This window comes from Rattus norvegicus, chromosome 8 (genome assembly GCF_036323735.1).
Source record: "Rattus norvegicus strain BN/NHsdMcwi chromosome 8, GRCr8, whole genome shotgun sequence".
In the NCBI taxonomy this organism is placed as follows: domain Eukaryota; kingdom Metazoa; phylum Chordata; class Mammalia; order Rodentia; family Muridae; genus Rattus; species Rattus norvegicus.
The window spans coordinates 113272976-113288902 of NC_086026.1; the positions used below are offsets into that span (position 1 = coordinate 113272976).

At 46.0% G+C, this 15927-nt stretch overlaps 1 long non-coding RNA gene across 1 annotated transcript; it reads right to left on the reverse strand.

Moving 5' to 3' along the window:
- Positions 1–3762: 3762 nt before the first annotated feature.
- On the reverse strand, positions 3763–11644 carry LOC102550471 (uncharacterized). Its single transcript, XR_356560.5, has 2 exons — positions 11213–11644; positions 3763–4136 (listed from the first exon to the last, which is right to left on the reverse strand). It is a non-coding gene; the product is annotated as an uncharacterized LOC102550471 (long non-coding RNA).
- Between the last annotated feature and the right edge of the window lie 4283 nt (positions 11645–15927).

Here is a 15927-nt window from a genome sequence, read left to right on the forward strand (position 1 = left end):
TCCTGTAGGTTGGAATCCTTATTCCTCCACTGAGGGTCCTGCCTGTTTACAGGAGGTGGCCTCTTCAGGTTCTATGTCCCCACTCTTAGGGAACTTGGCTAAGGTCACCTGCATTGACTCCTGGGAGCCTCCCCCACCCCAGGTCTTTGGGATCTCCTAGAAATTCTCCTATCCCATCCCACCCCCAGCAGCTGCAGATTTCCATTCTTTCTCTTGGCCCTCTGGTCCTTTCCTTCCCCACACTGGATCCTGAACCCTCCCATTCCCTTACCCCTCCCCTCTCCCTCCCAGCCCTCCGTCCCTCTGCCTCCTATGACTATTTCCCCTTCTAAGTGAGAATCAAGCATCCTCACTTGGGCCTCCCTTCTTGTTTAACTTCTTAAATATCTTCACTAACCCTACATCTGACAGAGGGCTAATATCAAAAGTATATATAAAGAAGTCAAGAAGTTAGACACAACAACAAAAACCCCTAAAACAATCCGATTTTAAGATGGAGAGAGGTACAGAGCTAAACAGAGAATTCCCAACAGAGGAATCTCAAATGGCTGAGAAGCACTTAAAGAAACACTCAACATCCTTAGTCATCAGGGAAATGCAAATCCAAACGACCCTGAGATTCCAGCTTATACCGATCACAATGGCTAAGATCAAAAAACTCAAGTGACAGCAGATGCTGGTGAGGATATGAAGAAAGGGTAACGCTCCTCCATTGCTGGTGGGATTTCAAACTGGAAATCAATATGGGGTGAGGGGGTCCTCAGAAAATTCGAAATAGTTCTACCTGAAGACACAGCTCTGCAGCTCCAGGGCATACACCCAAAAGATGCTCTACCGTACCACAAGGACACATGCCTCCACTGTGCTCACAGCAGCTTTATTCATAGTCGCCAGAAACTGGAAACAACCCAGATGTCCCTCAATCAAAGAACGGATACAGAAAATGTGGTTCATTTATACATTGGAATACATTTATACATTGGAATACTATCCAGCCATTAAAAACAGGACATCATGAATTTTGCAGGCAAATGGATAGAGCTAGAAAATATTCTCATGAGTGAGGTAACCCAGACCCAAAAGGACATGCACAGTTATGCACTCACTGAGAAGTAGATATTAGCCATAAAGCGCAGGATGTCACACTCGACTCCACAATGGGTTTCCTATTATAAGAACATGTTTCCAAATGAGACCACTATTACTGCTTCTTAACAATCTGCTAGAGTCTCTTCAAATCTATGTTTTATTCATGGTCTTTTACATCATTGACAAACTTATTTGCTATGATTATCATTTTTAAAATGTCAATCTGCTATCATAGTTGTTCTTTATGTGTTCAGGGTCTAGAACTGAGCTATGTAGATCTTTCAGGTTCCAGGTTGCTGCCCTGGGTTCCCAAGAGAAGGGTAGAGTAGACATAAGAGAAGAAAAGTTCCAGATTCCTTATCTTTTTAATAAAATCTTTTTTATTTATTTCATGTATGTGAGCACACTGTAGCTGTCTTCAGACACACCAGAAGAGGGCATCAGATCCCACTGGATCCCAGATGGTTGTAAGCCACCATGTGGTTGCTGGGAATTGAACTCAGGACCTCTGGAAGAGCAGTCAGTGCTCTTAACCGCTGAGCCATCTCTCCAGCCCCCCAGATTCCTTATCTTTTAACAGTTTTATACAGCGTAATTTCCCCATGGTGATATTTCTTTTACAAAAGAGTTCACCTCCTAAAATATGCTAGAAAAATAACACCAGCCACGTTTATCTCTTCTCTGGGATCTTCTTGTCTCCAAACTGAATTTTATTTTCCCCACCTTTGCAGTATTTACTTTTCTTTCCAGGTGGATATTGTTTAGGAGTGGATTCTTTTAAATGGATTTTAGTGACACATACTAATTACATATCATAACAATGTTTCGTGATAGTATTTTCAACTATGTAAATAAGCATTTCAAACACAGATCTCTCCATTCTATGTCTCTTCTTCCTACAAGCTACTACACACGAAAGTATTCATATGTGTGTGTGTGTGTGTATGTGTGTGTGTGTGTACATGCACATGTGTGACTCAGTTTGATCAGCTTGTCTATAGAAGTATAAATACATTACCAGGTACTATATCACAGAAGATAGTATCTCTTCCTCCTCCATCAATCTTTTATTGATTATAGATTCTTAGAGTGATGGGTCCCAGCAGAGCCCTAGCTTTTCCATGACAGGGTGTCCATGACAAGGCTCCCCGTCCTGTGCAGGTAAACTCTGCTGTTATCAGTTCCATCGTGCAACCACTATGTCATGCCTGGAGGTCAGCATTCACACAGCTTCCTCTCTTTCTCCAGCTCTTACAGTCACTGTGTCCCTTCCCCCATCATGCTCTGTGACCCCGAATGGATCAATTTAGATGTCCCATTTATGGCTAGGCATCTAGTAGTCATTTATTCTCAGTACTTTGATAAACTGTGTATCTATGTAGCCACTGCTGACATTACAGGAAGATGTTTCTCCAACCAAAGCTTATCTCACGGGCATGAAAAGTTATTTAAAAAGCACCATGTCCACTTAGCTAGACAGCAGGAGTAGCTTCCATCCTACCACCCAGGACCTCCTCGCTCACTGACTTTTGGATGGCTTTACAGTACCAGATATGAATTTCCTCCCATGTAGTATCATCAGATCTAAATGAGAAAGCAGTTGGTCTCTCCGCTTGCCACTCTTGTCCTAGTGGATGTTGATGTCTATTCTCCTGCAGTAGACCATATAACATCTTCCAGGGCCACAAGATAGGAAGCTGATATGAATAAATTATTGATAGAGTTGATCAAAGTTGCTTTTATGCCAGATGCTAAAAATACTAGACCTTAAATCCAGGTGCAGTGGAAGCCACTAACAACACCCCATATTAACTCAATATTGTGGTTTGAATCCAAAATGTTCCCCAACAAGTCCACATTTTGGTTTACACACACACACACACACACACACACACACACACACACACACACACAAATTTGTTTCTGTCAGGTATTTTGTTCATAGTGACCGGTACCAAGTTTTTGGAAATAATAAAAATTAGTACCAGACATGCGGGATTCTTGTTGATATTATTAAGTCTGGACTTGTGGTTCTTAGGCCTTTGGAAATGGTTTGTGGACAGATGATTGTGGAAGAGTTTGGACCTATGAGGCAGAGAAGCCCCAGGATGCTGTAAGCCGAGTCAGATTGTTTTGCTGTGAAGTGGCTGCCTAGAGAGGTGGTTTCCCATGTTCATCCCTGTAGGTATGCAGAGCCTACGAGCTCTGCCCCACCCTTTCGACCACAGTAGACTGCACCTTCCGCCACCTTCTGTGAATCAGAACATACATTTCCTCCTGTTCAGTGGTACTGCCAAGTACTTGGGTTACAATGCGGCAAGAGTAGCTAACACGTGAGCTAACACACAAACCTGTAAAAGTGCCTGGTGTTCAGTTAGTGCTGTACGTGTGTTAGTGCTGTATACATGTTAGCTCTTGTGAGAAGTAGTACTATTACAGTGTATGATCATGGCTATTGTTATTGTTGTTGACGCCATTACTGTTTAGTATTGAGCATGGGCAAACGAGGCGATAGCCCTATAGAAAGCCAGCTCCAGTAACACAGTATGTGATCTTATTTTAATGGATGCCTTACACGTTTTTCCTTATTTCCCTACACCTGGTTAGCTCTTTCAAATCATGGTTTTAATTATACACATTATTTTTTTCCCTGTTTCTCGTATTTCTTCTTCATTTGAGTTTTAAAGCCCATGATGGTTTTATTGACCATATGCTCAGTTTACAGCACAGTGCCCGGCATAGCGGTTATTCAACACAGCACTGTGAAGAATAGGCAGTTGGGAATAGATCAGTCTTCTTCAGAGGTCACACCTTCCATGGAAGAAGTTGGAGAAGCCTTCAATGTCCATGTGATCCAGGCAAAAGATGGGGAGAAAGAGAAGCTGAACTCCGTAGGTGCTCTAATCTTCTGTGGGCCAGGAGAACATGCAGTATGATGACAGCATCGACAATGACAGCTGGTTTTAAATACCTCACTGAAGTGGAGGTCCATGGGAAAGAGGGAGAGCATCCTGCAGACATCTGGAGTATTCTGGTCAACAGACTGACTGTAATGGCATGACAGGATCAAACAGACCCATTTTCTCAATACTTTTAACAACCCACCCCTCCAAATCCTTTTTCTTAAATTCCCTATTACCTTTTCAGTACCCAGGAATGAAGTGTAATCTTGACTGTGGCCATTTCTAAACTCTGTCATGTTTATGAGGAAATAATTTTGAGCTATAGCATGGAGACATAGGGATAGTAAGTATGGGGTCTGGGTTTCTAACTAACTGGACAATACCAAAAAGCTAATTATAGCATCACGTGGCATGAATCTGCCTTGTTACTTATAAGATGGGATTAATACTGCAAATCCTGGTCTTTTCTTTCTTATCTAAGTGTGGTGGTTTGAATAGATTTGGCCCTCACAGACTCATGTGTTTGAATGCTTGGCCCACAGAGGATGACACTATAGGAAGTGTGGCCTTATTGGAGGAAATATGACCTTGTCAGAGGAAGAGTGTCACTATGAAGGTGAGGCTTTAGTTTCTCATACATATGTTTGACTGACAGGTAAGGCAGCACCCCCTCCTGGCTGCCTTCAGATCAAGATGTGGAACTCTTGACTCCTTCAGCACCAAGTCTGCCTGCATGATGCCATGCTTCCCACCATGATGACAAGGGACTGAACCTCTGAAACTGTAAGCCAGCCCCAAATTAAATACTCGCCTTTATAAGCGTTGCCTCAGTCATGGTGTCTCTTCACAGCAATGAAAATCCTGACACTAGAGATCTGCAGGACCCTAACGGAGCACCTACGGGTGTTTTCCCCATCCATCCCCTTTACCCCCCCCCCACATTCCCCTGCACTGGGGGTCCAACCTTGGCAGGACCAAGGGCTTCCCCTTCCACTGGTGCCCCAACAAAGCTATTCTCTGCTACCTATGCAGCTGGAGCCCAGGGTCAGTCCATGTATAGTCTTTCAGTAGTGGTTTAGTCCCTGGAAGCTCTGGTCGGTTGGCATTGTTGTTCTTATGGGGTTGCAAGCTCCTTCAACTCTTTCAATCCTCCCTCTAATTCCTCCCTAGGGGGTCCTGTTCTCAGTGCGATGGTTTGCTGCTAGCATTGAGCTCTGTATTGGACATGCTCTGAATGTGTTTCTCAGGAGAGATCTATATCCAGTCCCTTCTTAATTAGTGATTGACATGTGAGGGCCCAGCCCTGGCTTGTGGTCCTGGATGCAATAAGCAAGCAGGCTGAGCAAGCCATGAGAGAATAAGCCAGTCAGGAGTCCTCTATGGCCTCTGTTTCAGTTCCTACCTCCAGGTCCTAGCCTTGAGTTCCTGACCTGTCTGACCCTCATAATGAACTCCATGTTATAAGATAGAATTAACCTGTTCCTCCCCAATTTGCCTCTGGCCAACAGAAACTCTTAAGACATCTATGTAGGATTATGTGAGACATACTATCTAGCCAGTGTGAGTCTTAGAGGCAATAACACCATAGAGGCAGTGTGGGAGCTGGAGTAAGTCATCGTGTTGTATTATATGAGTGAGCGTGAGTAAGGATAACGGCGGCTCTTCTGTCCGTACAACATTCCCACTACTGCGTGGGGCTCTGTAACCGCCATGCTCTCTTCAGCCCCAAGCTTCAACAATAAAAGGAGAGAGAGAGGAGAAACTGCTACGATTAGATCCATACCTAGAAACCTGGTAGAAAAGGAATTTCACTGTGCTAGGGCTAATGGGTGAGGTGAGAATTTCAGGCCTGAGCTTAAAATGATGTTGTATATCTTCCGGAGTGCCACAATGGGGATGAGCCCCCCTCCCACGAAACACCTCCCTCTTAGTTGCCAAATCCTGTGAGATAGTGGATCAAAACTGTCTATAATGTTCCATTTGTGAGTTTTGTGCTTTGGAGATCATTTGCGTACCCCCTCCTCCAACCTGTGGTCTCTTAGGCCCTGGAGGCTTTTACTGATCCAAACAGTCACGGAAATGGACTTTGAAAGCCTCTCTAGGAGTGGCTTAGAAATGATGCTGGGGGCCATTATAGCATGAGGTGATTTGGGGAGCTCATTGGGAATCTCAGGAGCAACCCAAGTTCACCCCTCTGCCAAACCCAGAGCCTTAGGGAAGTGTGCAGAAATCGGGAAGAGGGGGCTCCGTACTGAAGTGCTTTTGCATTAGAGTTGGGCCACGTTGAGCCTTACTGCTGTCATTTTGACACAATTGTGCAATGGAGGACTCTGCCGGCCTGACCTTCCTACTGAAATCAGATCCTACAGTGATCTGCTGGGTTTGTCCAGGTAATTTTCAAATTCTCCTTAACAATTGTCTACAGAAAGTCCTCTCCCCACTAATACACATATACCACCTGTACACTTACACACACTACCCCCAGTTGGAAATTTTGGGTGAACTTTGAATGTCTATGAATACATTTCCATGTATGTGCAGGTACACGTTTGTGTCAGTGCATGCAGAGGTTGAGGTTGAGTCAGGTGTCTTTCTCTGTCTCTCTTCCTCTCATTTCCTGAGTCAAGGTTTCACAGAACCTGGAGCTGGCCACCTTAGCCAGTCTGGCCGGCATACAAGCCCGGGGATTCGCCCATCTCTGCTTCCTCAATGCCAAAAATAAGAGTCTACCACCGTACCTGGTATGGTCGGTTCTGAGGATTAATTTGGATCCTCATGTTTGCATAGTAAGCACTTCAGCAAAAAACAAACAAACAAACAAAAAAACAAAAAAACAAAACAAAAAACAAACAAACAAAAAAACACCTCTCTCTCAGCACCTTCACTAACTTTTAAAAGTGGGCTATACATTCGGAAATGTATAGGGGGAATAGGGGGAATTTCCTTAATTAATTGGCTAAAGACGACAGAAGCCAATCCCTGGGAGAAGATAATACGAGGGCAGGTTTTCCAGGTCCCAGAGAGGAAGGGAGCGGGAAGGAGAGGTCTGGAATCGAGCAGGCTGGAAAGCAGATAGGAAGCTGCAGCTCTGTAGCTCTCTCGGGAACCGATAGTTTGCAGCCTCCGCAGGCAGCTGCAAGGAGGATGGAGCAGGCTATTCTTTGCCCAGCCTTTGAGCTATCTGTCAGTTTTAAAGTATAGAAGTCTCTAGTGTTTTCCTTCCACGGGACTAAAGAGAGCTGGGTGAGACGGCCATTGCGGGCACCGGCCAGAGAACAAACGAAGCTTGGCAAAGCTAGCTGTGGTTGCTGGGTGAGATGGCCGTTGAGGCACGGGGCAAGCAGAGACTGGGAGAGCTAGCGTGGGAGCTGAGTGAGACCAGGTTGGTCATTGGCAGCTTGACAGAACTAGCCGCGGAAGTTGAAAGAGCTCGGGTAGAGCTCTCGAGGAGGAGCTCCAGGGGCGTTTTAAAATTACACGCAACAGAAATGTGTACCTGAAGAATGAATGCAATTCCACAGAACAACAGCCACAGAACGGTACCGGACACCACAAGGTAGCATTTCTGGTGCCCTTCAAGCTCCCTTCACATCGACTCCCAGCTCACTGGACCCCTGCTGCAACGTGAGTGGTCAATTCTCTATGGAGTCGAAGTGCGTGCTCAGAACTGTATCTTCTCAAATATCCCCAAGCCACATTCAAGGTTGCGTGATGGGAGCCCTTGTATCACCCTCTGTCACAGGATTTCGCCTTATTCTCAAGGATAGGATGCAACCCTGAGGAGTTCCCTAAATTCAGTGGGACATGATCGGCGAGCAAAGACAAAGGGTGAAGCATTGGGTCCGATGGGGACCTTAAGGATACAGCACCACTCAAATTCAATTTCTCTCAATCTACGGAAAGAAAACTGTGGTCCAGGGAGACTCAGTGGGTTACCTTTGACACACAGCCAAGTAACAAGGCTTATAACTCTTTCTTCTACACAGCGATGTCTGCCTCTCCACCTTCTAACTTATCTATAGACGGAAGAACAGACAAACCAGCTCCCTTACACAGGATGTTATCCTCCCGAGAAGAAGCGAAACCAGCGGTTTTCTCCCAGCTGAGTCTAACCCTTCCCTTTGGGTCTCCAAGAGTTTCTGAGGACAGCTTGACGCAGTTTGATAGAGTGTATTTGTTCTCTCATTAATTCAACCCTTTGCACTTCCTGAGTGTCTGGAGAATATCTATGATGAGCGTGGCATCGTCCTATTTCCCAGAGGCACATGTAACAATAAGTAAACACATAGTGTGGCAAGATGGCTCAGTGGGCAAAAGAAGCCCACTTGAGTTCATTTCCCCCAGGATGCACGCATACTGTGGGAAAAGGGAACTGACTTCTACAAGTTGTCCTCTGACCTCTTCATGGGTACCATGACACATGTGTGGCCCCACAACAGACAATAATGAATGTAATAAAAAAAAAACTTTAGGTTGGGGATTTAGCTCAGAGGTAGAGCCTAGCAAGCCCAAGGCCCTAGGTTCGATCCCCAGCTCTGGGGGAAAAAAAAGAAGTTACTTAAAAAAAAAACTTTAAAGGAAAACCTGTGCCCTCATCTAGCCTATGTTTTAATAGAATTAAGAAATAAGACAAGGGTGGCCTTGTTGGACACCAATGGGAGGAGTAGCCCTTGGTCCTGGGAAGGCCTGACCCGCCCCCTGCCCTCAGGGTAGGGGAATGTAAGGGCGGGGAGGCGGGAAGGGATGGGTGGTTGGGTAGGGGAACAGTCTTACAGAAGAAGGGGAGGAGTGATAGGATAGGGGGTTTATGGATGGGAAACCAGGAATGGGGATAACAGTTGAAATGTAAATAAAAAATATGCAAGGGGGAAAAAAGAAATAAGACAAAAAATTTCCTATTGATGGAAGTAATGAATGGAGTTCTGGGAAAACCGAACCAGAGAACAGTATACAGGGGCCAGGCAAGGTAGTGTCTCACTGAGGTGGCAACCTGATTTTAATAGTATACTAGTCAGGACTCTGTAGAGGAAGATGGGTAGAATATAAAGGTTAAAAAGTTCCTTAGATTGGCTTACGTGGTATGAGCCAGGCAGTCCAACAATGGCTACCTACATACAGAGAGGCAGAGACCCCTAGGGGCTGCTCAATATAAGCCACTCCAGCCCAGCACTGCTGCCCAGCACAATATGACCCCCTGGAGAGTGGCTTTATAGTCTGTCCTCAAGGAAAGACCGGAGAAACCAGAGACAAATGGCGGCAGATGATAGCAGCACCCACAGACCCACTGTGGCTCACACAGCCTTCTCCTGGTTTCCCTCCATCGGCAGCCCCATCAGCCTTGGAGGTGCCATCTGTCAATCATGACTGGAGATATGTCCCCTCAGATGCAGAGGCCTTACTCCTCTCTTAGTCCAGTCTAGCTGACAACCAAGAGCACAAGTGTGAAACGCTTATGCCCCAGGCTTATGGGTTAAAGCCATGCCCCAGATAGCATTGCTACATTGGGAGTTCTGGACACTTGAAAGGTGATGCCTAGCTGGAGAAAGTAGGTGTCTAGGGGTAGACCCTTGGCATTATCTTGTCACTGGCCCCTTCTTGCCTCTGTCTGCTTCCTGTCCATCAGGTACACACATTTGCCATAGCGACAGTTTGCTGATGCCTCTGGGTCCAAGGACCATGGGCTGAACAAATGTTATCAAAATAACTATGTCCTCTCCTCAAGTTGTTTCTTTCTGGTAGACAGAATCCAACTCCTGAAGGGAGTAAAGGGGTAAACCGTGAAGGTCCCTGGGTGGAGAGCACCCCAGCGGAGAAGCCAATATGGCTTCAGGTGGGTGTAACAACAAACATGGAGGGAAACCAGCAGAAGAGGTTTGGCCAAGAAGTATCAGCCAGGCAAGATGTGTAGTCTTGTGGGCTACCACCAGAGCTCACTCTGCTATGTGTAAGCAATGGGGACACTGAGGGTTTCTACCAAGGAGTGCTGCACTGTGAGTGATGGCTAAGTAGGAGCGCTCTGCCAACTCCATTGAACTGGTTCTAAGGGCGGTAAGGTGGAAGCAAGATTCCTGTGAACTGTGGATTAGCACATCACGGGGTGGGGGAGAGCCAGGGACTAATCCTGTCACATCGAAGGCAGTGAAGTGGCTAAGTTGGGATTGGTTTTGATCTGAAGGAATTTGATTGCTACAAAAATGAGTGAATCTAAGGGGTAGAAAGAATGTTGAGTTTCTTTCCTATGGCTCATGCGTTCAGTGCGAGCGAGGGTTTCGACTACGCTGACAACTCTATGGGGGAGTGACATCCGGTGACCTTTTTGCTGATTCATTATCTCCCTGGTCTTTGGAATGCCTGCTCCTTCATAGACCCGACTCTCATGTTGTGAGAAACTCACACAACAGAGGCAGGACTAGGGACAGGAGTTCCAGCAGATGGCTCCCACAGAACCCAGCTCTTAGTGATTCCAGCCCAGACACAGGAATGAAGATAGAGTTTTGGACTTCTACCTGTCTTTTCCCTCAGCGTCATCCTCTATAAAACCCACAAGATGTGGAAGTCTTAGATTTTACCTAGTATTAAAAGGACCACAAGCAATTTCTGTGGAAATTTCTCTGCCAGATACATTTAGACCATGGCTCCAAAGATATTTCACAGAGAAAAGGAGATCAAGATTGCCTGAGCATGTGGTCTTCCTTTAAAGTATTCACGACTGGGTCAAAAATAAATGTTAGGTAGTGGGCGCCATCAGAAAGCCCAGGGTGCTGCTGCTGAGACCTCAGATGTGAAAGGCAGTTCCCTCTCTCACAGCAAAGGGCAGCGATGAAGCTGCAAAGGTGGGCTGGACAGAGAGGAGCTAGTCGAGGGGAGCCTGATGGAGGAGTCAGAAGAGAGCCTGATGGAGGAGAGCAGGTGAAGTTAATGTGCCTGTTCTACTGACAAGCAGAATGGCTGGCAGAGGAGAGGAGTAAGGGGAAATCTCCCCTGGCTTTGAATTCTGAAAGGTAGCTTTCCCTCATCAAAGCAGTGATGTGACTCAGAGGATACAGGCAGCTATAATAGGGCTCAAGGGACTTTCACAGAGCTAAACAGAGCCCTGGATTTGAGGGCAGCTGGAGTTTACCTAATCTACCTTACTTCTTTCAGAATGTAGAAGAACAAAAATAATGTGTAGTACTTTTCAACAACACCATCAGAAAAAAATGTAACATGCGACACATTACCATTTATCGGAAGGCTCCTGGACCACACACTGAGCTGAACAACTTATATATACTATTGCCAGCTATTTGCTACATCCTCTCCAGTGTGCTGTAGTCTTACATGCTGGCTTCTTAGACAGCTTTCTCTTTAAAAGAGCATCCTTCTTAGGCCAGAGAACCACCCTATGTGGCCAGAGCAAGTTTGTCTGGTCTCAAGGGTCTCTGTCAGCCTGAGAGTTGATCAGCCTCTCCTAATGACTGAGGATGGTGGGAATGTAAACACCCTAGGAGACGGAATCTTCCACCTTCCTCTGCCTCTGTGACGTTGCTACATTCTTCTTGGAAGAAACCCAGTGTGGTTGAGGTAAAGTCACTCCCCAGGCTTTATGGCTCACTCCTCTTCGTCTTCCTGTCTCTGCCTGCCTTGGTTTCTGAAACAGGCCTTCTTTTTTTCACTCGTGAAATAGCCTGACAGTTTCCACATTCCGTTGATTTCAGAGTTTGATCTAGTGAGTTAGCCTAAAACAGGGTCTTACACAGTCTCCACTCTCACCCCCAGTCAGCAGGTAGGATCAATCCCACTTCAGAGACTTGGAAACTTAGGCTTTGAGTGGACATCAGTAGCTAAGACAGGCCTTGGCTTTGAAACTTGATCTTTCTGGTTTAGAGATTTCTGTCTTAGACTAATCCCCAAATCCCTTGGCATGTTGACTGCTCTCACATGGGCTCATACCAACAGTGAAGGAAAGGTGGTCATCATCACCCAAGCTATAATGCAGTAGAGTAAACGTAACCCAGGTTCTTTGACGTTCTTCTCACTGAGGGCTGGAGTCTAGTTCCTCGTTCCTTGAATCGTAGCTGGCCTACAGCATCGGTGACATATAGACTTTGGAGGTGTGATCTGAAACTGGCTTTTGTCTTCGTGTTTTGGAACCCTGGATACCCATGTTATCCTCCAGGAAGCCCCTGAAGAGTCCGTGAGGAGACAAAGGTGCCTGACAGCAGCTTTGAGTCATCGGAGCTGGGGTCTCCACATTACAGAACAGAGATGAGCCATTTCCACAGGTCTCGTCTGAGTTCCTGACCCACACAATCCATGATCAGAAACCTCAGCAGTTGTGTAAACGGCACTGGATTTTGGATAGTTTACGTATCAATGGATGATTGTTAATACCCTGACACAGATTGGTGCCCAAAGTCCTGGGCTGTCTATAACCACCAGCACTGAGCATGCCCAGGCTCTCCACGCTGCCCTTCTATCTGCCTGCTTCCCAAGCTTCTTCACCCAGGCCTTGAACTTGGGAATAGATGAGCTCTTTTGAGTATTATCTGCTCCCATCTGACTTCTATCAGGAAAGTTTACCTGGTACAGGGGACTGCTATCTGGGATCAACTAGTCCTGTATAAACTTGTTCTGAAGACCATGTCCTCTAAGCGACATAAGTCTTTCTCCTTCTCTTTTTAATTACCCTACAGATTGTGTAGCCATTGTGGCTGGAACTCTAGCACCATGTTACCAGGAGACTTGCTCTCATCTATGCAAAAGGCACTATGGAAGCATGTCTTTCCTTCCTAATGACTATGGAATCACGACTTTCCTTCCCAACGTTGCCATTCCTTTACCTTGGACAAGACACCGCCTCTCCAAGCTTCCTAGCCTAGCTTCTGAAATGAGATGGCTAACTCTTTTTATGGTCTCCCCAGGATAATGACTTGCTTGGCAAGTTGACTTCTGTGGCCCCCTGTACATACCCATGCTATAAATCACTCCACACACACCACACATGTTATAGTTCTCTTCCGGAGCACAGGCATAGGCAGAAAGCACAGTGTAGACTGTAGGCCGGGAGTGAGGCACATCTGTGTTTACCACTTACTACCTGGGTGACCTTGGACCAAATATCTACTTCTCAACTTTTATCTCCACACAAAACGAAGACTTCCATGTTCACCTTGGGCAGTTTGTGCTGAGGATCAAGCTGAATAAAGAAGTAAGTGCTAAGATTCTCGGCCTGAAAACTTTTCCTCTGTAAATAATTCATGTTATTTACTTCTGCTTAAATTTAATTGGTCTGAGGCAAAAAAAAATATGACTCTATAAACAGACAGAAAATAGAATGCTATCAATCACTACACCCAAAGTAAAAGATTGCATTCATTTTGAGTTCACAGGAAAGTGAACACTTTGCAAACCACCAACTAAAGCATACAGCACACACCTTCTCTTGTTGAGTCCCAGCCTGCCAAGGGGGCAAGTCTATTTCACGCAGGCCCGGCAAGCGTCCTACAGCCTTAGTCTGAGGTCATCTTCTTCACCTTCAGAAGCTTTTGAAGATACGTCAGCAAAGCAGCAGGTCCTCGCCATTTCCACAGTCCACCCCGTAAGCTGGGCAAGATAAGCCTCTTTAATCTTAAGATCCCCGGGACAGTCAGCAAAACCAGGCTCCTGGTTCATCGCCAGGTAAGAGAGGAGCCTGGAGCTACTGAGGTTGTCGACCAACATTAGTGGCCTCAGTAACCCAGTCTTACTTGAACTGCTTAGCTCTCCGAGTTTACTTTATCTCATTGCTAAAAACTAACTCCCCCCCAACTTTATCTACGGGCATCAGAGTCCAAGTATTCATCTCTAGCCCCCATCTCTATTAATCACTTTTCTCATTGTTCTAATAAAAAAAACAATGAAGGAAGAAGAAAGGAGGAAAGGAAGAAAGGAAGGGAGAGAGGGAGAGAGGGAGGGAGGAAGAGGGGAAGGAAGAAATGGAGAGAGGGAGAGAAGGAAGGGAGAGAGGGAGGGAGGTAAGGAGGAATGAAGGAAGGAAGGGAAGGAACGGAAGGGAAGAGAAGGAGGGGGCAGGGAGAAGAGAAGGTGGATTTGTATGGGTTTCGAGTTCCAGGAGATACACTCTGTCATGGAAGGCATAGGGATGAGAACTGAAGTTGGTCATCAGGAGGCAGAGGGAGATGAGCACTGGATCTCAACACCGTTGTCCCTTTTCCATTTTATTCAGCCCGACTTCATAGGAAAGTGAACACTCTGGATGGCCCTGCCCACAGGCACCTCTTCTCTGCTCAGTTAAACCTGTCTAGAGACGCCGTCACAGACACACTCAGACATGTATCTCCTAGGTGACTCCAAATCCCATCAAGTTGACAGCGAAGCTTAACTGTCACATCATCTCAAAGCACAAAACCAAGACAGCTGACCATGTGTGTTGAATGGATGAATGTGTGTGGGGAATGCACAGGCTAGCTCTTGTTTATGAAATGAATGGGTATGTGGAGTGCACAGGCTAGCTCTTGTTTATGAAATGAATGGGTGTGTGAAGTGCACAGGCTAGCTTTTGTTTATAAAATGAATGGGTATGTGGAGTGCACAGGCTAGCTCTTGTTTATGAAATGAATGGGTGTGTGAAGTGCACAGGCTAGCTTTTGTTTATAAAATGAATGGGTATGTGGAGTGCACAGGCTAGCTCTTGTTTATGAAATGATTGGGTATGTGGAGTGCACAGGCTAGTTCTTGTGTATTGCCCCTGACACTGACATTGCCTCCATCTAATGTTATCTTGAACTTGGCCTGAAGCGTTGGGGAGAAAACACAAGTTTTAAAGCCCTTGCTATCTATATTCTGTACCTGACACCATCTATTTTATGAGGAAGAAGGAAAGGGAGAAAGCAGTCAGCCAGCCGACCTCCCAGACAGTGAGGTGATAATGGCAGGATTCAAACACCTCCAAAGCTGACCAAAGTCTTTTCTGCTCTGTGGTAGCATTGCTCAGAATTAGAACTCTGCCAGTTGGGAATGGGGTGTGTGGCCCTTAGTCAAACTCTGTATCTGTTGAATGGCACTTCAGATAGCTGGAGATTCACTTTCTGCTCCGGATGTTCTGGAATACAGACAAGCAGTCACTCCACAGAGCTCGCCAGGGCAGCCTCTAAGATCCTGGCATTCAAGACAGATAAATCAGTCCTCAAGCTTGGCCCTGAAGGAACTGTTGACAGAAGCTTCCTGGCCTCTCTTTTCAGGGAATTGTTAAAAATGAATCTGCAGAATTTGTATTTGCTTCAGAAGCATGGAGAAATATAAAACAATGACCACTAGTGGATACTGGTGAGGAGGGGTCTGGAAAGGCCCAGATTGCTGGCCACACCACAGCCTGGGCATTTCTCTCTGTCACCTTCCTCCACCAGGTCAAACCATCCCAGAGCAGAACCTAGCGGCTTTCTGCCTAGATGGAGTTTCAAGGTCCTAAGTTGGAGGACAACTGCATGTTTGGTCTTGGTACAGAGCAAGGCTCGAACATCCTGAATCTGTTATTGGCCCCATATCCCTTCTCACCCAAGGTTCAACAATGTCTAAAGAAATACTTGATTCAATCTGGAGGGATGGGGTTGGAGCTCTTTGTCCTGAGGACACCCTCTGGGAGATCTTATTCTGGAAAGGAGAAGTAAAACGTGCAGCTTCCAACGTTAATGAAGACAGTGTGGAACAGAAAAAATAGGAACTGGTTTTTTATCCATTGTGAACACGTCACTGTCTCTCTGCTTCTGTGACTCATGCCTTCATACACTTTACCTTCTAACACCTGGGGAGGGGACCGACATTTTACCCAGACTACCTGAGATTCTCAGAGGGAAAGGAAGTGGATGCCTGTATGCTCTCTCTCTCTCTCTCTCTCTCTCTCTCTCTCTCTCTCTCTCTCTCTCTCACACACACACACACACACACACACACACAC